Source organism: Hyperolius riggenbachi, chromosome 12, assembly GCF_040937935.1.
Source record: "Hyperolius riggenbachi isolate aHypRig1 chromosome 12, aHypRig1.pri, whole genome shotgun sequence".
Classification (NCBI taxonomy): domain Eukaryota; kingdom Metazoa; phylum Chordata; class Amphibia; order Anura; family Hyperoliidae; genus Hyperolius; species Hyperolius riggenbachi.
Window position 1 is genome coordinate 184,564,691 of NC_090657.1, and position 22,497 is coordinate 184,587,187.

At 44.3% G+C, this 22,497-nt stretch overlaps 1 long non-coding RNA gene across 4 annotated transcripts in view; it reads left to right on the top strand.

Annotated features, from left to right (window-relative positions):
• The window catches only part of LOC137541395 (uncharacterized), a 509,076-nt gene that overhangs the window by 39,298 nt on the left and 447,281 nt on the right, over positions 1–22,497 (top strand). For all 4 annotated transcript variants that reach the window (XR_011025150.1, XR_011025148.1, XR_011025147.1 and 1 more), the window contains exon 2: positions 18,740–18,839. This is a non-coding gene — a long non-coding RNA (uncharacterized lncRNA). The remainder of the gene's footprint in view (positions 1–18,739; positions 18,840–22,497) is intronic.

Consider the following 22,497-nt stretch of genomic DNA (forward strand, 5'->3'; position numbering starts at 1 on the left):
GACTTACCACCAGTTACTCGTGAGATGGCTGCATCCATTTTTGGCCCAAATAAATTTTTACCATCAAATGGGATCTTTGACCAGGATTGCTTTGAAGTTGGGTCTGCCGCCCACGGCTTTAGCCACAAACATCTTCTAGCCATAATTGAATATAGCATGGACCGGCTTGAGGTTCTAATCAGGTCAATACTTGCAGCCCCTACAAAATCTGCCATTAGTGATAACTCCTGAAAGGCAAATGACAGTTCTTCTACCGTTTCCTTCCTTTTTATTGCTTTCTGCAAATCTTCAACCCACACCTTCAATGCTTTTGCTACTGAAGTCAATGTTATAGCGATCCTGGCTGACTCCCCCGATGACAAGTAGCACCTCTTAAGGTCCTGGTCTATCTGGCGGTCTAATACATCTCTAAACAGAGTAGAATCTTCCATTGGCAGCGTAACATTTCTTACTATTTTCATTAGAGAGGCATCAACCAGTGGGCTTGATTGTACCAGATTTTCGCTTTCCTCAGCAAGGGGATATAACTTCTGAAACCTGTTTCTCAAAGAAGGCTTTTTCACCGTCTTTTCCCATTCATGCAGAATAAGCTCCCTAATCTCCTCCATGAGAGGGAATACTATTTTCTCCTTACTCAACTGTTTATAATATCTCTTCCTTTTATTTTTTGGTGAAGAAACTTCTTCCTCCCATTCAATTGCCTGTTTGACTCGTGTCACAAATGGAGGAACCAATGAAAAGTCAAACCCTAGACCCTCATCATCAGAGTCTGAACTTGAATTTGACAGTTCCGATTCTGGAGAAGATGTATGTGCTGGCTCAGGTTGGGGTGACTTGTTAGTCACCGCGATTTCCGAGACTGCATCTTTCACCACTTGCTTGATTAGAGATGAGACATCTCTCCCTTCTCTCGCTATATCTGCATAACATAAATCACACACTTTTTTATCGGGCAGAGAAGGCCTTCCACATATCCAGCAACTATCCACTGGAGGTGCTGTTGGAACTTGAGCCTGCACGCCAGAGGGGCCTGCGCGGACCTCTAGTACTGATTTGTCACTTGAAGATGACCTCTTGTCCTGAGGATGGCTACTCTTCAATTTTTCTTTTGAACTACTTCTATGCGTTGATTCAACTTGCTCTTTAGATACATGTTTTTGTGATCTTGATCTCTCTCTTGACTCGTCTCGTCGAGAGTTTCCTCGAGACTTGGAGTCTTCCTTATTCCTGACAAAAAAATGACGATAAAAAAATCGACAATATTTTGACCGAGAGAATTCAGCTCACAAAAAATAATACTTACCACCCTTACCTATTCGTTTTCGAACTAGATTCGAGCTTTTGGTACTCTCCACTATGTTTTCCCATTGCAGCAGCTGAAAGAAAATAACGAACTATGAGGACTGCCATTGTAATGCTCCTATTAAATTACAAAACAATTGAGACCACGTCTATGTGCACACTCCTAACGGAAAGAGAAGCCTACTAACCCCCATAGTCCAAAAACGTATATACCCATATACATATATATATATATATATATATATACATACCCACATGCATACATATATATATATATATATATATATATATATATATATATATATATACACTACTAGTAAAATACACATCTACCTAACCACCATACACATATGGCAAAATACACCTATCTATATATATATATATACATATATATACATATACATACATGTATACATATATACGGACACACCTATATACATATATATATATACATACATACACGTGCCCACAGATACAGACAGCAATATACATAACCCATAAGCATATTAGCCTTGCTGCCCCTATCAAGCTTAATGAGGAAAAAAACAGCCGACAATAAACATACTCCAAAAGCAGAACCACATCTGCTGCATATTACAGCCTACCGCATCGAAACAAGCCATTTCCACAAGAATCCTTCATTCCATGTACTGCCCATCCGCTGTACGAGATAATGATATAACCATCTTCCTACCTGTCCTGTGCCAGACAAGATTATCCGTCCTGGGGTAGCGAGAGCTCCAGTCACCACATCCGCAGTAGCCACTGTGGAGAGAACGCCATCCCCCCGTTTAAATTTCCCCCAAACGGAAGCTCTCCGACGGGAGACCAACCGCCCATAACAAAAATGGCCGCCGGCTCACTTCCGCCAGACCTCTGATAATACAGAGGAAGTCTCGCGCGCGTGCGCGGGAACTCAGCTGTGCGCACTTCCCAGCATTGCCCGGAGGGAGGAAATGACTATACGCTGCAATAAGGATGGCAGCATCGGTAATATTAGCTTCAAAAGCTGCAGGGAAGCCACGATACCCTTAAGGTATCCAAAGTGGTCGCAGGAACTTATATTATATGCCCCGGAGAGTACCAGAGGGGGCTCCTTGTCTTATGGGTGCCTTTAGCTACTGAAGAGCAAGGACTACAGCAGAGAGCCACGCTGCTGGACCCGCCAAGCGGAGGTAAGGGAAACAAAATCCTGCTGGAGGCGAGGACAAAAAAAGGAATGATGGCATGGGGTGTGGGAGACCTTTTATAAATTTATTGTCCTATTGGGGCAAAGGGAGGCGGGGCTTTGCCCAGTAGTATACTGACATGGCAAACACTAGGGAAAGAACGCTGTATTAGGGGAAAGAAAAGAAGGTAAAATTCATTTAGATGGTAGGTTGTATGACCGAGCAATAAACCGTTAAAGCTGCAGTGGTCTGAATGGGAAAAAAAAAAGTGTCTGGACTGCAGTCCTTAAGTGGTTAAGAAGGTAAATACACCAAGCTTTGCTTTTTTTAATAGGAGGGCTTTTTGGTCTCTTTTATCCTCCTAGACATTCCTAGTAGTTCGGGTCACCTTGAGCTGCTTGGTTACTCTGTTCTACCTAAGGAAAGATTGGAAGTCCCTAAATCCACACACTGGCAAAAAAAAAAAAAAAGACAACTGCAAAATGTGTCCCGTTAGGCAGCAGCCACCAATATTTAAAGTGGCCCCAAGCACTTGCAATGAGCAGACTGAAAAGTGTTCATTCCACATAGAAACAGTGTCTGAGTGGGAAGTGGAAAAAACTGGACAAATCCACTTGCTGGCCAAGCAGCAGTAATCAGGTGTTGCTGCTCACAGTGAAGACTTGCTGCAGGTTTCTACTGGGAATGATAACACAGGGTTACTGCTGTTTGTCCAGCAGGTGGATTTCCTCCGTTTTTCCACCTCCCAGTCAATAGAAATGCTGTAGAAATCAGCTGCACTGAGCAGTGTCTGTTTATTTAGCTACAGTTGAGTGTAACAAGTGTGTAATCAGTAGGCATGACTCACAGGCCTTGGCGTTCATCCAGTAAATTTTCAGTTTTTGTTTTTTTTTTATTTCTGTGCATCGTAACAATTTTTTCCCCCCTGAGGCTGGTTTCACAATGCAAGCTGGCAGTGTGGTAGCCGCACCGCCAAAAACAGGCCTTCGGGGGAGTACCGTGTTACTACGCGGTATTTCCACGTAGTAACACGCAATTGCGGTCACTTCCTGCTTTCGGGGTATGCGGAAGTGCACGGAAGCATATTGTATCAGCTGTAACAGAGAAATATTTTTTTCTTAAGGTTGTTATGCTGTTGCTTATCTTTTAGAGCAGAGAGGAAGTTCTGTGCTCAGGTCCACTTTAAACAGTTCCTGACAGTTACTCACAATAGCCACTAGGTGTCATCACTTTCCTTTAAGAAGCACCGTCTCTTTCAAGCGCTGCAAAATCTACGGCACAATCGTGTTTTTATGTTTCTTCTAACAACCTTATTTTAAGTGAGTAAAGGTACGAAAATGTAAATAAATAAAAATGCACTCTGGTTCTTTATCCTTTTATCGGCAGTTTCTCCTTCTTCGCCTCGCAAATATGATTTTGCCGTAAAAGGGATGCATTTATTAGGCGTCGCGCATCTGCCGCAGGGCCATTTGCTGCGCGTGTGGGCTGCGTTTATGGCTATTTAAGCACAAACATCCACGGAACCTCAGTTATTTAAATATCCGTAACGGCGTGAAACTGTCCTGAAATTGAGTTTACATTTGCGCGTGTGTAATGAGATGAGACGGTAATAATGTGGCGTTTTCTGCAGAAAGAGGCGGCTTTTATACTTTTCTGTGCCTTTTAATATAGGGAAGCTGCTAGGACAGAACTATTACAATGTTGTTGACAAAGAAGAACTTTAAAGGGAAGGTCCAAGCAGATCAAATATATAAAAAAAACACTTACATGGGGCTTCCTCCAGCCCCTGGCAGCCGTCCTGTGCCCTCGCCGCATCTCCGGTGGCTCCCGGTCTCCTCTGGTGGAGATGCCGACCTCGCCAGGTCGGCTTCCTCTGCGCTCCAGTGTGCAGTTTACTGGTCGCGCTGACGTCATCTGGACGGTACAGCGCAGGCGCAGTAGTTCTACGCCTGCGTTGTACAGTCCAGATGACGGCAGCACAACTCTGAGAGCCGCAAGCGCAGTGGGAATCCTGCGAAAGGATTGGACCCAGGACTACCGGCGGGAAGCGGAGCTGCAGCGAGGGCACCCAAAAAGCTGGCAGGGGCTGGAGGAAGCCCTGGGTACGTGGATTTTTATTTATTTTTTATTTGCTGTGTCCTTTAACCAAAGACTTTTCCAATCAGTAGCTGATGCCCCCTTTCCCATGAGAAATCTTTACCTTTTGTCGAATAGATGATCAGGGACACCTGTATGGCTGATATTGTGGGGAAACCCCTCCCACAGCGTGATGTCATGACCGTGGTCCTGAAATCCTGTCTGTGAACCTTGTTGCTTTGTGGGAAATAACGGCTGTTATGTTGGCGCTTTATAAATACAATAAATAAATTAACCAGTTGCCGACTGCTCCATGCCCATTGGCGTGAGCAGTGCGGCAGCCCCAGGAACACTCCACGCCCATTGGCATGAATGGCTGTCTATGGGGCTAGCAGGAGATCTGCGATCTGCAGCAGCGCTGTACTTGGGACAGCCGTGTGACACGGCTGTCCCCTGGGACATGGAAGCGATCCGCTGAGCCGATCGCACTGACTGGCTGGCCAGGGGAGGGAGGGTAGTAAAGTGAATTTAAAAAAACAAGATTTTATTTAAAGAAAAATAAATAAATATTTATTTAAAAACAAACAAACACTGGGGGGGGGGGGGGGGGGGGGGGGGCGATCAGACCCCACCAACAGAGAGCTCTGTTGGTGGGGAGAAAAGGAGAGGGGGATCACTTGTGTGCTGAGTTGTGCGGCCCTTCAGCTTGGCCTTAAAGCTGCAGTGGCCTATTTAACTAAAAATGGCCTGGTCACTAGGGGTTAACACTGCGGTCCTCAAGTGGTTAAATAAATAAGTGCCAAGAAAGCAGTATCTCCCTCTGTGCAGGGCTCTCAGTAAACAAATATTCCACGGAGATCACCTGACAGGACTAAAGATGTGGCTACCTGTGATAAATTACAGAATGTAAATTGGGGTGATGAAAAATGTTTACAATGGGCAAACACTGACTAAATACTTTATAAAGGAGTATTGTAAAATATAAATTACTCTCACTTTTAAGAGCGGTTTCATTTTTAAACCTAATTGCAGGACATTTTTTTTTTTTTGCATTTTTTTTTTACTTTGGCCATTATGCAATTAACTTTTTTTTCCTGTGTTATCTCTTAGGAGATATTTTTCATCTCCACTTTAAAATAACCTTTAAGCATTTTACAATCAAAAAAGTACTCAAAAGAATTACCCCCCCCCCCCCCATTTGTTTCAAAAGATCACTTTAATACTCAAAAGTTGGGCCTCATTCTAAACCTCTTGGCTAGGACGTGTAATTGCCTGTATAATTATATTAATACCTAAACTATTGTATGGTTTTCGAATGTTGCCAATCTCTTTAACCAAATGTAACTTGGCACCCATCCAATCCCTTTTCAATAAATTTATTTGGGGTAATAAGGTCCCTCGGGTAAGGGCCATGGTTTTATATAGGCATCGTAATCAGCAGGGCAGTGGACTTCCTTCACTATGGCATTATCATTTAGCTGCCCACCTAAATCATATCTTAGATTGGTGCCTTACCTCCTTTCATCCTCCTTTGTGGGAATTTGAGGTTCAATCAGTTCAGCCGTTTAGACTTCCTTACCTTACTTCTAATGTTTCCCCTGAGATGATTCAAGCAATTTTCTAAATTAGAGTAGTTGCCCACCTATTACATTTTTGGACTTGGGTGCTTTCCAGATTTGATTTAGTCAGAACCCCTTCTCCTAAACTCTCCTTTTTGGGCAACACACGTTTTAAACCAGCTCTTTCTAATCCAGGTGCTTTTGGTTGGTGGGAAAGTCAAGGTCTGGTCACTGCAAACAGGTTCTGGCAGGTTCATATCATTCCAACAATTTTGTTTTGGTGGAGATTCTCCATGGGATGAAGCTTAACGTTATCTTCAAATCATCACTTTTTGTTGTCCCAATTTCCTCATTACTCTGATCCCCTTACATTTGAAAACATAGGGGTACTAGACAACCGGGTGCTATATCTGCACTCTATCAGCTAGTGTTATCAAAATCATCCATGGCTCAGTTTCTTATATGAGAGCATGGGAGCAGGATCTGCAGACACATATTGATGACACCCAATGGTGGGCATCATGCTGGACTAATGTGGCCTCTATCACTAGTTCTTCAATATTAAAAGACACAGTGGTTAGACTAATGATGCGATGGTATTATACACCCACTCGCCTTCACTGAATTTTTCCTAATTCTTCCAGACATTGCTTCAGGGGGTGTGGAGCCTCAGGCACCCTGTCCCACATTTTTTGGAACTGCGGCTGCCCTACCGCAGTGAGGTTCTGGGAAAATTGGCGACAATTATTCTTTGATGTCTCTGGTGTTTGTGCTACTCTTTCAGGAGTGCAGAGCCTGTTATATGTTCATAATCCATCGATACCTAAGCAATTCTTAAAATTTTACAATTATATGTTATTGGCAGCTCACTGGTCCATTGCTCTCAATTGGAAATCCACAATATTAGACATTCAGTTGGTCAAAGATAGATTAGACACCATTATGTTAACAAATAGACTATATTTCCTGAGCATTGAAAACTTGGACAAGTTCTATAGTGTGTGGGACAATTGGATTGAATATAGAAGGCTGTAATTGACCTAACTCTTACATATTCTTTCTGGATGGACATTATCATTTATGCTTTTGATACTAATACTTATGTCTTATAACTTAACATCGGACTGTGAATAAATTATATATCGCCTGCTTTATACCTGTGCTACTTGATACAATTTGTATCTATGACATGTTTGTTCATATTTTTGACTTGATCAATGAACATTAAAAAAAAGTACTCAAAAGTTGGTGAAAAAGTAATGTGTGTGTTTTTTTCTTTTTCTTTTTTATTGCTTGCTGGTGGTTTACATGAAATTGTGTGGCAAGGTGTGAAAATATCACCTATGAGAAAATGGGAATTGGATATGGGCCTCGATTTCTCCTAGGTGATATTTTTAGTCTTTTACGAGAAAGCAATAAAATACTTTTGATAGAACTTTTTTCACTTACCGTACTTTTTGTTACTTTTTCATTTAGAAAGGGCTAAAAAGTTATTTTAAATAGAAGGTGAAAAAGTATCTCTCAGGAGAAAACGCAGGAGAAAAAGTGAATTCCATATGTTCCATTGGAGAGATTTCCTCGCACTACTTGGTCCTGGGACCTCTGTGCACTGTGACAAAACAATGCTACTTTTGGGTGGTAGGAGGTTCAAGCCATGTTTTTGTTGCTGTTATTCTGTCCACATCTGAGAGAGTTGGCATCATTTCCTGTCCAGACAGGAAGGTGTGCCCCCTTCTGTCTCCAGTGTGTCCCCTTCTGTCTCCAGTGTGCCCCCTCCTGTTCCCAGTGTGTCCCCTTCTGTCTCCAGTGTGTCCCCTTCTGTCTCCAGTGTGTCCCCTTCTGTCTCCAGTGTGTCCCCTTCTGTCTCCAGTGTGTCCCCTTCTGTCTCCAGTGTGCCCCCTCCTGTTCCCAGTGTGTCCCCTTCTGTCTCCAGTGTGTCCCCTTCTGTCTCCAGTGTGTCCCCATCTGTCTCCAGTGTGTTCCCCTCTGTCCCCCATGTATCCCCTTCTGTCTCCAGTGTTTCTCTTTTTGTTCCCAGTGTGTCCCCTTCTGCCCCCAGTGTGTCCCCTTCTGTCTCCAGTTTTTCTCCTTCTGTTCCCAGTGTGCCCCCTTCTGTTCCCAGTGTGTCCCCATTCTGTTCCCAGTGTGTCCCCTTCTGTACCCATATGTCCATTCTGTCCCTATTGTTTCATCTTCTGCCCCTAGTGTGTCTCCTGCTCCCCCCCTCCCCCATACCCCCGTGCAGAAGAGAAGGGGTCTTCTGTTGCCGCAGGAGCTGTGGTGGAGGTGAGCCATTGCTGCTACTTCTCCATACTTATACGGGGGGGGATACAGGAGAGAAGTGGGAGACACAGGGTGCAGAGCAGCATACACGGGGGACAATGCAGGGAGTTCCGGTGGGTTGGAGGTTCATCTCGGCAGGTGTTCGTAAGTTGGGGATTACCTTCATTCGCCATACTTTTTGGGGGAGAAAAAGTGCATCTTATAGGGCGGAAAATACAGTAAACCGATTGGATTCACACACTGCACTATCTGGGCTTTTGATTTTTCTCTTTTAAAGAGAACCCGAGGTGTGTTTAAAGAATGTTATCTGCATACAGAGGCTGGATCTGCCTATACAGCCCAGCCTCTGTTGCTATCCCAAACCCCACTAAGGTCCCCCTGCACTCTGCAATCCCTCATAAATCACAGCCGTGCTGTGAGGCTGTGTTTACATCTGTAGTGTCAGTCTCAGCTGCTCCCCTGCCTCCTGCATAGCTCCGGTCCCTGCCCCTGTCCCTTCCCTCCAATCAGCAGGGAGGGAAGGGATGCAGGCGGGGACTGGAGTTCTGTAGGAGGCGGGGAGAGCAGCAGACTGACACTATAGAGATAAACACAGCCAGCTCTGACAAGCTGTTTGTCAGCAGCGTGGGTGTGATTTATGAGGGATTGCAGAGTGCAGGGGGACCTTAGGGGGGGTTTGGGATAGCAACAGAGGCTGGGCTGTATAGGCAGATCCAGCCTCTGTATGCAGATAATATTCTTCAAACCCACCTCGGGTTCTCTTTAAGTAGAACATCAGTATCATTATTGATATTCTATGGCATTTCCTGACACCCATTTTACTAGCAGCAAAAGTAAAATTAGGCTATGTTTGGTGCCCTTTTTAGCGGTCGCTATTTTTACATGTATGCATATAATAGATACGCTTCTGCCAGTATGTATCTATCTTTATTACAAAATGCCAGAGCCCTATGAACATTCCTCTGTTGAATGAGATCCTTGAACAGACAATAGAACCACAGAGACTGAGATGAGAGTCGAAATGATAAAATACAATGCAAAATATTCCAGAGAATAATACTGATTTTAGTACCATTTATGAGACATAGGCATATGAAAACCTTGCAAGCCACTTCCCACGTAAAAGTGAACCTTTTTCCCTTTCGACAATTAAGTGGTTCTGAAATTTGTGATGAATTATTGTTGGTTTAATGTTTTTTTATAACACTTTTTTTTCTGAAAATGTTTGCACGGTAAATATTTTCAGGTTCCCAGGCTAGGTTGCTGTTACATTGCATTGGGTCCCCTTTTACTCCTTTTTCCAGCACTGTTTAGCTGGAATTTACTGGGTTGCATTCTCAGGAAGGTAACTACTTAGGCCCTGATTAATCTGTGTGCGTTGCGTGAAAATGCTGCAACCCGTCATAGCTATCACAGTAATGGCCATGCAGCGGGTCCCGGGGTGGTTACACACTGAGGGCCATACTGGATTTATACTTTGTGGGCCTCTAGGCCAAGTATGTTGTGCTTCCCCTTTCGTGTGCAGCAGTGCCCCTTCCATTCCATGTGCCGCCCCCTCTTCCATGTGTAACATCCATATACTGTAGGCCCTCTCTTTCATGAACAGCCACCTTAAGCATCGGTTTCCCTTTTTCATGTGTTGCTCCCCATTTCAGCCTCCTGTTCCATGTGTAGCAACCCCTTTTTCATGTCCAGGTGCCCCTTTGGCTTTAGCCCGGGCCCAAGGCGCAGACCTGTGTGGCCTTTCTAAAAATCAGTCCCTGACTGAGGGACTAGTGTGTGTATACTTACTACAAGAAAATGTATGCATGCTCAACACCAAGCTTAACCCTTACAAGTCTGGCTGTGCAAATCTGGCTAAATTGGCTTATCATGAGGCATTGCTCATGCAAAAATGCATTTGCTTTCGCATGCCAAACTTTGCAGGGTCAAAAACTAATACCACGAAGCGGTTGCCCTGCGGGAATTAGTTCATGCTACATAGCACTATCCAGGAGCGCCACGGGGAGGCTTCCCAATGCCCCCATACAACCGGGGGGACTGCGGGGCCCCAGGCTCTCTAGTGTGTGTATACCCTGTAAGTTATACCCTGTAAGCAATCATGAAGACAATCACGCAGTTTTGAGAAGACTTTAGCTGGGATATTGTAGAGCCCTGGGGAACAGGCTCCTCTCTAGCAATAATACCTAAAACTGAAGGTCTCCAACATTGGCACATAGTGATGCATGCTCACTGTGCCTTATGGATGACATGACACAGCCAATGGCTATGACTAAGGACAATACTAACAGCTACCTCTTACAATGCTCGAAACACTGGTGGAGGTGCCCTTGATGACAAAAATTAAAGTTACTATATAGGTAAGAATACCTCCTAAGACAGACAAACCAATAAAAGATGGAAAAGGTATTTATTCATGCACAATAGACAAGGTGTTTCACTGGTCTCAGCTGCTTCATCAGGTCAGTAAAAGTACCTGAAACGCTGTTGGTCACTTTTATTGACCTGATGAAACGGGCAGAGTCCCGTGAAACGCGTTGTCTATTGTGCATGAATAAATACCTTTTCCGTTAATAATTGGTTTTTCCTTTTGAGAAGGTAAGACATTACACTTCTCACCTATATAGTAGCTTTAGTTGTTGTCTCTCATCAAGGGCTCCTCCTCCAGTGTTTTAGCATAGTCCATAGCCACGGGGACCCTGCTGACCTCACAACTATCCAAGGAGAGCGACCAACCAGCAGCTGCTCTGAAAGACCTGGACCACCAAGCGGGACGGTTATATTCCCGCAGGCTGTGACCATTGTTGCAAGTTCTTGCAACCCACCTTTGTCACGATATTTCTTATACTTTTACATATACCAACTCATCCTACGATACTGCACCACTGGGCTCCTGGTCTCTCTCATCCCACAGATACTTGGAGGTAACCATCAGGAATTGAAAAAAAACCCTCTCTCTTACAAATGAAGCTAGGTGCACACACTAAATTATTGCTCCTCACTGATTGGCTGAGGGCAGTTCAGTGGGAAGGAAGGGAAATACACCTCATCCCTCTGCAGCTGCCAAAATACGATCTATGTTGGGCTCACATGTGTTTACAAAGCAAGTTAGTTATGACAGTTCAGTTTTAGTACAGAGCTCAGTTTGGAGGAGGGCATACAATTTAGGCAGGAGAAAAAAGAGTAAGGGAGGAGATTGGCTTCAGTCAGAGACAGTAAAGATGGAAATGCCTGGAACAGTTTTCTCTGTATTTACTATATAAAATTAACTGAAATCAAAATGTGGAGAGTAGAATACCTATGTTATGGAAGTAAAACAAGTGTTTATCTACTTATATGTGCATTTTTTCCCTTGGATAGTATGGCTGTCTCTGCTGATTTAAATAGAACACACAGTGGTGTAGCATCAGGGGATGCAAAGGTTTTTATCTATTAGGGGCCCTCCCTCATCCATATTATTTGCTTTTCATTGGTGCTATACTGGTAACAAACACCTCTATATGTGCATTACATAGTGGTGATCATTAACTGTTTCCTTACTCTTATAAGGGCCTCAGCCCACGCATGCGTTATCCAAGCGTTTTTGAAACGCATTTAATGCGTTTTAACCAGGGGTCTAGTCCTGGAAAAAGAAGTAAGTGGACTCGGCGGCGCACCAAAAATGGGCGTGGTTAAGCATAGTGTGGGCGTGGTCATGGGTGGGGCCAAATATACATGGCCTTACCAGTGGTATAAAAGGTCTGCCAGGGAAAGTTTGAGCTCTGTCGTAGTGTATCCCCAAAAAGTACATGTAATCTGACAGCATTTCACCAAAGATATACATAATCTGGCAGATTTTCCTCCAAAATACAGATAATATGGCAGTGGTTCCCCCAAAATAGACAATCTGGCAGCAGCAGTTCCCCCAACATATACATAATCTGGAAGCAGTTCCCCAAAATACGTGAAACCTGGCAGTGGATCACCCAAAATACACGTAACACCCAAAATACATGTAATCTGGCAGCAGTGGTCGCCAACATACACAATTTGCAGCGGTTCCCCAAAATACAGTAATCTGGCATCAGCGGTTACAATACAATACAATACAATAACATTTGTAAAGCGCTTTTCTCCCATAGGACTCAAAGCGCATAGCTGTGTCTCAGATTAATACAGGGTTTCAGGCTGGGTTGTGTTACAGAGGAGATAGTCAGATGTTCATGAATGCCAGACTGAAAAGGTAGGTTTTCAGTTTAGACTTAAATGTTTCCAGGGATGGGGCTTTCCTGATTGGGTGTGGCAGGGAGTTCCAAAGTGTAGGGGCAGCATGACAAAAGGCTCTGTCTCCAAAGGTTTTGAGGTGGACTCTGGGGGTGACCAAGGTGTTACGTCCTTTTGATCTAAGATTGTGGGGGGTGTGATGTAGTTGCAACAAGTCCTTCAGGTATCCAGGGCCCAGATTGTGCAAGGATTTGAATGTCAGTAAGCCAATCTTAAACAGAGTTCTCCATTTTATCGGTAGCCAGTGGAGTGAGCTCAGGGTTGGTGTTATGTGGCAATGGCGGGGTTGGCTCGTTAACAGCCTTGCGGCGGCATTCTGTACTAATTGCAGGCGGCGTAAGTCTTTCTTATGCAGGCCTGTGTAGAGGACGTTGCAGTAGTCTAACCTTGATGTGACGAAGGCATGAACTAGGGTTGGGAGATCCTCTGAAGGAATTAGGCGTTTAATCCTTGCAATATTCCTTAGGTGAAAGAAGGAATGTTTCACAACAGATCTGACAGCAGTTTCCCTAAAATAGGTACCCCCAGTATAGCTAGCCAGGTCTATAGGTGTCCCCAGTATAAGTAGCCATGTGTATAGCTGTCCCCAGAATAGGTGGCCAGATGTAGAGTAGAGATGTCCCGAATGGTTCGCCGGCGAACGGTTCCTGGCGAACTTCGGTGGTTCGCGTTCGCCTGCCAAAGGCGAACTTTCCCGGAAGTTCAATTCGCCCCATAATGCTCTATTGAGCAAAACTTTGACCCTCTACATCACAGTCAGCAGGCACACTATTGCCAATCAAACTGCACTTACTGGTGGAGCCCCACCCCCCTTATACAAGGCAAGGTCCTTGAGCGATTTGACTCACTCGTCTGCCTATACTAATTAGTTAAGGGACAGCTGCTACACACACTCTGCTAGGGAGAGTTTAATTAGCCTCTTGCAGGCTTCTCCTCCCTCCTCCCCTTCTCCCCTTCCTCCTACCGGAGGAGGAGGGTCTCTTCTGCCAGGGAATTCCAGTATTTCAAAAGCCAGCTTACATACCATGGCTGGGGATTGAACCCAGGTCTCAGTGTATGGTAGGTAACTAACATATCCATTATACCACCAACACTACTAGCTGAAGCTAGCCTAGCATGTATCATTTATGCTCAATCCAAAAGAAAAATTAGACAAGACAAATAACATTTATATCACGCTTTTCTCCTGGCGGACTCAAAGCGCCAGAGCTGCAGCCATTAGGGCACGCTCTATAGGCAGTAGCAGTGTTAGGAAGACTTGCCTAAGGTCTCCTACTGAATAGGTGCTGGCTTACTGAACAGACAAAACCAAGATTCAAACCCTGGTCTCCTGTGTCAGAGGCAGAGTCCTTAACCATTACACCTTCCAGCCACTGCTTAAGGATATGTAGCCTGGCATGGCCTTGCCTTTTGTGTTTAACAGTTGTCCAAAGAGAACCCCAGATAGCCAGGTAGATTCATCTCTCTCTCTCTCTCTCTCTCTCTCTCTAGTAGGGATGGTCACCGCTTTCCGCGGAATTGTATTTTTGTGCATAAATGGATTGAGCATAAATGGTATGGTAACAGTAAATTCGGGCGCCTGAGGCTAGTGGACAAATCGGGCGCCGCCATTCACTCCTATTATAAATATCGTTTAATGGGCGCCCGATAGGAAAAAAGGGCGCCGGAGAAAAATAACGTTTTAAAAGCGGCGCCCGGAGACTTAATGTTTTATTACTGCTTCTCATGATTACACATTATTTCATGATTTATACATTTTTAAATATTATTTTTAAACGAAAAACAGTACAATATTTTTTTTCAAACATTATTTTTAAACGAAAAACAGTACATTTTTTTTACATTATTTTTAAACGAAAAAACCAACAGGGGGGTCTTAGGTTTAGGCACCAACAGGGGGGTCTTAGGTTTAGGCACCAACAGGGGGGTCTTAGGTTTAGGCACCTACAGGGGGGTCTTAGGTTTAGGCACCAACAGGGGGTCTTAGGTTTAGGCACCAAAAGGGGGGTCTTAGGTTTAGGCACCAACAGGAGGGTCTTAGGTTTAGGCACCAACAGGGGGTCTTAGGTTTAGGCACCAACAGGGGGGTCTTAGGTTTAGGCACCAACAGGGGGGTCTTAGGTTTAGGCACTAACAGGGGGGTCTTAGGTTTAGGCACCAACAGGGGGGTCTTAGGTTTAGGCACTAACAGGGGGGTCTAGGGGTTAGAGGTAGGTACAGGGAGGGTTACTTAGGCACCAACAGGGGGGGTCTTAGGTTTAGGCATCAACAGGGGGGTCTAGGGGTTAGGGGTAGGTACAGGGAGGGTTACTTAGTAATTTTTTTTTTTAAACGTTATTATACGTTTCACTATTTAAACGAAAGATTAACGTTTTTACAATTGCCGATTTAATGCACATTATTTAATGATTTATAACTTTATAAAACATTAATTTTAAACGAAATACAGTACAATACATTTTTAAACGTTATCCATGCTTATCGTTAAAAACCCGGCGCCCTTTTTTCCCAGCGCCCCTTTTTAACGTACGCAAATGGTATATGCTAGGCTGGCTTCAGCATGTAGTGTTGGTGGTACAGTGGCACTAGTGGCTGCAGCTCTGGCTCTTTGAGTCCGCCAGGAGAAAAGTATGATATAAATGTTCTTTGTCTTGTCTATTTTTTCTCTTGACAACTGTTGAACACAAAAGGCAATGCCATGCCTGGCTACATATCCTTAAACAGTGGCTGGATGGTGTAATGGTTAAGGGCTCTGCCTCTGACACAGGAGACCAGAGTTCAAATCTTGGCTCTGTCTGTTCAGTAAGCCAGCACCTATTCAGTAGGAGACCTTAGGAAAGTCTTCCTAACACTGCTACTGCCTATAGAGCGTGCCCTAGTGGCTGCAGCTCTGGCGCTTTGAGTCCGCCAGGAGAAAAGCGCGATATAAATGTTGTTTGTCTTGTCTAATTTTTTTCTTGACAACTGTTGAACACAAAAGGCAAGGCCATGCCTGGCTACATATCCTTAAGCAGTGGCTGGATGGTGTAATGGTTAAGGGCTCTGCCTCTGACACAGGAGACCAGGGTTTGAATCTCGGCTCTGTCTGTTCAGTAAGCCAGCACCTATTCAGTAGGAGACCTTAGGCAAGTCTTCCTAACGCTACTACTGCCTATAGAGCGTGCCCTAGTGGCTGCAGCTCTGGCGCTTTGAGTCCGCCAGGAGAAAAGTGTGATATAAAGGTTATTTGTCTTGTCTAATTTTTCTCTTGGATTGAGCATAAATGCTAGTAGTGTTGGTAGTATAATAGATATGTTAGTTACCTACCATACACTGAGACCTGGGTTCAATACCCAGCCATGGTATGTAAGCTGGCTTTTGAAATACTGGAATTCCCTGGCAGATGAGGCCCTTCTCCCTCCGGTAGGAGGGAGGGAGGTCCTTCAGGTATTAGAACCCTTGAAACATGTTTTCTATCATTTTTCCAGCCAGTAGAAATTTTTCTAAATTTTGAAGTTCGCCTCCCCATTGAAGTCTATTGCGGTTTGAGAACTTTTCCGCGAACCGAACTTTCCGCGGAGGTTCGCGAACAGGGTTCGCGAACTGAAAATCGGAGGTTTGCGACATCACTAATGTAGAGATGTCACCAGAATAGGTAGCCAGGTGTATAGATGTCCTCAGAATAGGTGGTCAGGTGTATAGATATTCCCAGAATAGGTAGCCAGGTTTATAGGTGTCCCCAGTATAGCCAGGTGTCCCCAGTATATGTAACCAGGTGTCCCCAGTATAGCCAGGTGTATAGGTGTCCGCAGTATATGTAGCGAGGTGTATAGGTGTCCCCAGTATAGCCAGGTATATAGGTGTCCCCAGTATAGCCAGGTGTATAGGTGTCCGCAGTATATGTAGTCAGGTGTATAGGTGCCCCCAGTATAGCCAGGTATATAGGGGTCCCCAGTATAGCCAGGTGTATAGGTGTCCCCAGTATATGTAGCCAGGTGTATAGGTGTCCCCAGTATATGTAGCCAGGTGTATATGTGCCCAGTATATGTAGCCAGGTGTATAAGTGTCCCCAGTATAGCCAATCTATAGGCGTCCCCAGAATCGGTAGCCAGGTGTCCCCCCAGCTGGAGGGGAGCAGCGCAGTGGAGAGGAGCATTGTGCACAGTGTGGGGAAGGGCGGACGTCTTCCCCCCCCCCTTCCCTGACCTTGGGGCTCCTCTTCCTGGCTCTCCCCTCCAGAACATTTGCGGCGGTGGCTGGCAGCGGGCATCAGTGGGCGGGACTTACCTCCTCCTCGTTCCGGCGAGTTGACGCTGTGCGTGCAGCTAATCTGGTCTAGTGAAGACCAGAGCAGCGGCACGCACAGCGTCAACTCGCCGGAACAGGAGGAGGTAAGTCCTGCCCACTGATGCCCGCTGCCAGCCACCGCCGCTGCCATTGTTCTGGAGGGGAGAGCCAGGAAGTGGAGCCCCAAGGTGAGGGAAGGGAGGGAGACGTCCGTCCTTCCCCACGCTGTGCACAATGCTCCTCTCCACTGCGCTGCTTCCCTCCGGGGGGCTAGGGTGGACGACGTCCACTCTCCAAAAAATGTGAGTGGACGTCGTCGTCCCCCGCGTTCACGCAGGACTCGACCCCTGGTTTTAACGCATTGAAAAACCTTATATTGAATATAAAAATCGCTTGAAAAATGCATGCTTTTTTGCGTTTTTATACACCTAGCAGTGGGCTTGGGCCCTTACACCTCTCTGACATTGAACCTGTCCTTGGTAGGTTTTGGGGCTTTATATGCATAGGGTGCTTGGGTCCCCATGTAAAACTCACACTGGATCCCCAAGTTCCTCAGTTACGCCACTGATAACATAGAACAGAGTTTCATAATTTATTTTTTTAGGTTAAGCCCTCTTACATTATACGTTGAAAAACAGATGCGTTTTAACTCTCCATAGCAGTGCATTGAGAAAAAGCTTTCAGTTAAAACACGCATAATGTGAACTAAGCCATAGGGAAACATGGGCATTACCTTGCACACCTGTTCAGTTATAACTGACACAGCAACTGATATAGTATAAAAGGACCCTAAGGGCTTAATTTTAGGACATAATTCTAAGCAGCAGCTGTGACAAATCTGCCTTGCTGAAATGAAAAACAAACAAAAGTAATGGCCCTCTACAGCACTAAAAGCCTTATCAGGGGCTTACCAGAATCGTCACAGATAAAACTCATTTGGCTTCAATTTACTTTTCAGGAAACAGAACTGAATATGAAAAGATGTTCGACAAGCTTGTTTGCATAAATAACAGCTACTTTTTTAAGTTTTTTGTGCTAGAATAAGGGCTATTACTATAAATAGAGATAACAAGAAAACAATCAATGATACAGTGATTATAAAACTTAATTTTTAAAAAGTCATTGAGTAAAAACAAATATGACAAAATTGCTAAAAATCCATATGTCCCGTCGATATGCAGTGATTTTATTGATTTTTATGCTCTTCATTAATATTATAAAAATGTATTTATTTTAGAAATGTCATCATAATGTTGCAGCTTTGTATTAAAGAGGAACTGCCGTGAAAATAATGTAATGAATAAAATTTCTTAATTATTTTCAATATTCATTTACCGGTATAGATTATTTAGTCAGTGTTTGCCCATTGTAAAAAAAAATATTCTCTCCTTGATTTACTTTCTCAAATGTATCACAGTTGGCAAAATGTTTAGTACTGGCAGGTGATGTTGGTGGAATATTCATTTACCGAGTGTTCTAAAGCCAGTAGAAAAGATTTCTGGTGTCCCAGAATGCTCTGGGGGAAAGGATTTTACATAATAAACAGCCCAGGGTGAGCATCGCAGGCTACTGTACATACCAAAATACAGCCACATATAGCTATAGGAAGTGTTTCTGATGCTGAAACCAGAATATTTTACGTAAAAGTGGGTATCCTCAATAATTTACTGCATTAAGTCATAAGTCATTACAGGTCCTTTAATGCAAATTCTAAAATATTGTTTATTTTGTTTTGCACAGTGTTTAACTCCAATTTTTATATGATGTTGTGTGACAATTGATTATGGCTCATTTCTAAGTTGAGTGCCTTTTGATTTGCAGACACATTCACCTGATGAAGCGGGCTTGTCCTGTGAAACGCATACTCTTTTGTGTCTTGTAAATAACAATTGAAATACCTAGCTTGCTGTCTTTGGAAGAGGTAAGTCACCACCCCTGCTCCTTTTTAAACTATTTTTTACTTGTACTTGTACCGATGTTTATCTCCTCACGTCACTCCAAGGGCTTGATTCACTAAACCGTGACAACTGCTATCACGGCTGCACGTGTCATAACGTGCGTAATGTTTTTGTGCGCACAATCGCAAATTTTCGTGCAGACCCCTGAATTTCCCTTTTGAAAACAAACCCCTTTGTTGTGCGAAAATTGAAGCTTCCACGTGTAAAATTTGCAATTGCACGTGAAAATTCGCAATTGCGTGCTAAGGATGTTACGCACGATATAACACGCAAAATGCTAGTGCGGCCGTGATACTAGTTAAGACGGTTTAGTGAATCAAGCCCCAAGTGTGCTTTAGGCGTTTTTACACTTGAAATGTGTGGTAGCAGTGTGATGTCCTACACACAGTGCGTCGCACCACAATGCACAAAACCAAAACGTTTGACCTTGCGGCAGAGTGTGGTGACAAGGTCATATGCATAGCACCGCCCCCCGCACGCCCCTCGCTGTGTGATGTATTCCCTGCTAGACAGGAAGTAAGTCACTGGTGATTCCAGTGTCGCATTACCGACGTTCCGTGAATGGGCACTGCACCGCCGCCGCCAACATGTTTAAGATACCTATGTCACCCACTAACTTACATTACTTTCACCGCCACTGCATCTCTATGAATGTTGCCGGTAAAGGGGCTGTTGACTTGGTGGTGGCTTGGCGGCAGATTGGGCACTTCCGGCTCAATGCAGTAAGTGTGGTAGGCCCCATTGCCTTGCATTGCCATTATGTTACTCTGCGGTAAAACAGGATAACGCAATGCAGGTTCACAAGGCAAGTGTAAAAGGGGCCTAAATGAAAGGGTATAAATAGCTTTAGAATCTGGAGATGTCAGAGACATTGCCAAGGGGGCAGCTTTAGGCACCATTCACACTAGAGCGTTTTGCCGTGATTTCGGCAAAGCGCTCAAACGCTGGTGCTTTTTAAAAGTGCTATCGTAATGAAATCCTATTGACCCATTCTTACTTGGGCTATTTGCGCTGATCGCCGCAAATCACCCAAAAACTGGCAAAAACGCAAACATGTCGCCTGCACCATTTTAAGGCAATTTCCAGGCGATCACGTTTCAGTGCTATAGAAGCGCAAAACACGATTGCGCCAAAATCGCTGCAGTGTTCAGTGATCACTCCTGCAAAACGCCGGCAAAGGTTGCCGGCGTTTTGAAAACGCATGTGTTAATAGAGTCTCTGACACATCCTTTTAGTGCCACGTCAGGTTTCTTGTCTAGTCTTGCAGGTGCTGATCTCTGGCACAGAGACCCACTTGCATCCTGGCTGCTTCACTAACGTGCGGGTTATGCCATACGTTCGGTCCGGCTGTTCCGTGGCATATCGCTTCCTCGCGTCGCTGTGTGTTTTGCGTCTGGCAGAACGTCATTAATATGAGCAGCTGGGAAAATATGTTTACTTTATACTTCCAGCCACAGATAAGTGTTTATGCTCAGAGTAATAATGCGTGTAGATGAGTCAGCGCAGCGGCGGCGGCACGCGGGTCCAGCCGCTATGAGACGAGATCTACGCCCGCCTCCGATGAAAGCTTTAATAGCATTGGAACTCCAACATGGAGTCCTCTCTATCAATCAATGTTATCTGCTTTCTCCTTTTGTTTTGGAAATCCTCTCCCAGTTCTCCATCATCGCTTTCCATCTTCCTCCAGAGGAGCAAATTAAAACCGGTTAATTAAAGACAATGGCAGTCCAGAGTAATTAAAGCGTTCCCTATGACTGCCGCACGTGGGCTGACGCTCTCCCGTGGATTTAAAGCGGACCTCAACTCAGAACTTCCTCTCTGCTCTAAAAGATAAGCAACAGCAGGATAAGCTTTAAAGAAAAGTGTTTCTTTGTTACAGCTGATACACATCCTGCAACAAATCTGCAGTGTGGCTACTTCCTGCTTTTGTGGAAGCAGACAGAGTTAACATTCTGTGTTTACAAATTAGCTGCTCTGAGGAAGCAGCTAGCTGACACATCTGAGGGATCAAATTACACTTCTGATTAGACACAGATGAGAGGGAATTAGACAGGCTAAACTCTCTAAATACATACAGGGTGCATTTCTCTGTGTTTTCCTTCTGTCCTATGCAAGAGTTCAGGTCCACTTTAAAGCCAAACTCCGGATGTTGATCTACATGCACCCTCAGCAGTCAGAGCGCCCTCATCAGGGCTGACTTGACATTTCAGGAGCTTATAGGCACAGAGATTCTGATGACCTAAATTCCACCCTCCACCAAACCCTTGAACCCGCAAATCCTGGCCTGATAGGATTTCCCCCCCATCCCCTGCCCATCAGGACTGCTTTCACCATTCTCCTGGTCTTGGAGCATAGAGAGCTGTCCATCTAGCCTGCTCATCCAGCTCTCTATGGTCCCTCCACAACTACCAGCCTGGTTCTTTGCATGTAGTATAGAGAGAGCTGGAATCGCAGGCTGGATAACTGACTCCCCTCAGCACACTGGTGCCTCAGTCTAGGTGTATGTCTAGTGTGCCTTACTGCTAAATCCAGCTTTGCCCTAATGCTTTCTTTTTTGTCTTCGGTCTTGTTCGCATTGCATTCAGATCTCGTTAGCGTTAGCGTTGGGCTTTTTTTGACGCAATTTTTTTTTTTGTGATTCCCGGCGCTTGGAGGCACTTTTCTAAGTGCTTTTCCTGAGCGTTTTTTTTAATTCACTCCCTGAAGCAAGTCAGGAAGTAAACTCTTTGACCCGAAAAAGAATAAATACAAGATATTTATTCTTAAAAATGCGAACGCAATCGCTGCACAAAGCGAATTTTGTGAGCGTTTTGCGTTTTTCCTATACCTTCCATTCAGGGCAAATCACCCGGAAAATGGTCCATGAAGCGCTTTTGTCTGCGGCAAACAAATGGAATGCCCCAATGAGAACTGTCTCATTGGAAAGAATAGTGTAAGCGCTTTTAGGGTGATTTGTACAAATCGCCTGCTCTTAAAAATTCCAAAAAAACGCCTCTAGTGTTAAAGAGCCTTCAAGATCCACATTATAAGAATTCATTGGGTTGACCAGAAACAATTCAGCTGAAGGCATCAGCAGCAGGTTTGTTGATGGCTCAAACATCACAGCACATAATTTTTTTGGAGAATGGACTACTTTTTACATTTTTTTATTCAAATTTATGCAGCTTGAAAATTGACCAATTAAGTCTCACCCAGGTTTAAACTGATTGGTCCATTTTCAAGCTGCAAATATTTGCATACAAATGCACATAAATCTGCATGAACTCAAAAATATTTAAATCTCATTTATCATCCCTAACTGGGAACAATTATAAAGGTAATCATTCCATGACTATTTAGTTTATTGGATATACTTTTCTTAATCAATTGTGATGAATAGGAAGTACAGATTGGTTCGTTGGTGCTGGAATAATTGATTTATTATGACATTTTATTTCTGATTACATTTATCTGGTTGCTTGGGCAAATTATTTGCTTAAAATTGTACAGTCAGTGGGCATCTTAAAGGATACTGCAGCCCACAGGCTGCGGAGAGATAAAACCTGCAATGTGTAGGAAAAGAAAAGGACATACTCACCGCTCCCCTCGCTCCCTGCCGGCTGGTCCCGCTCGTCAGCCACA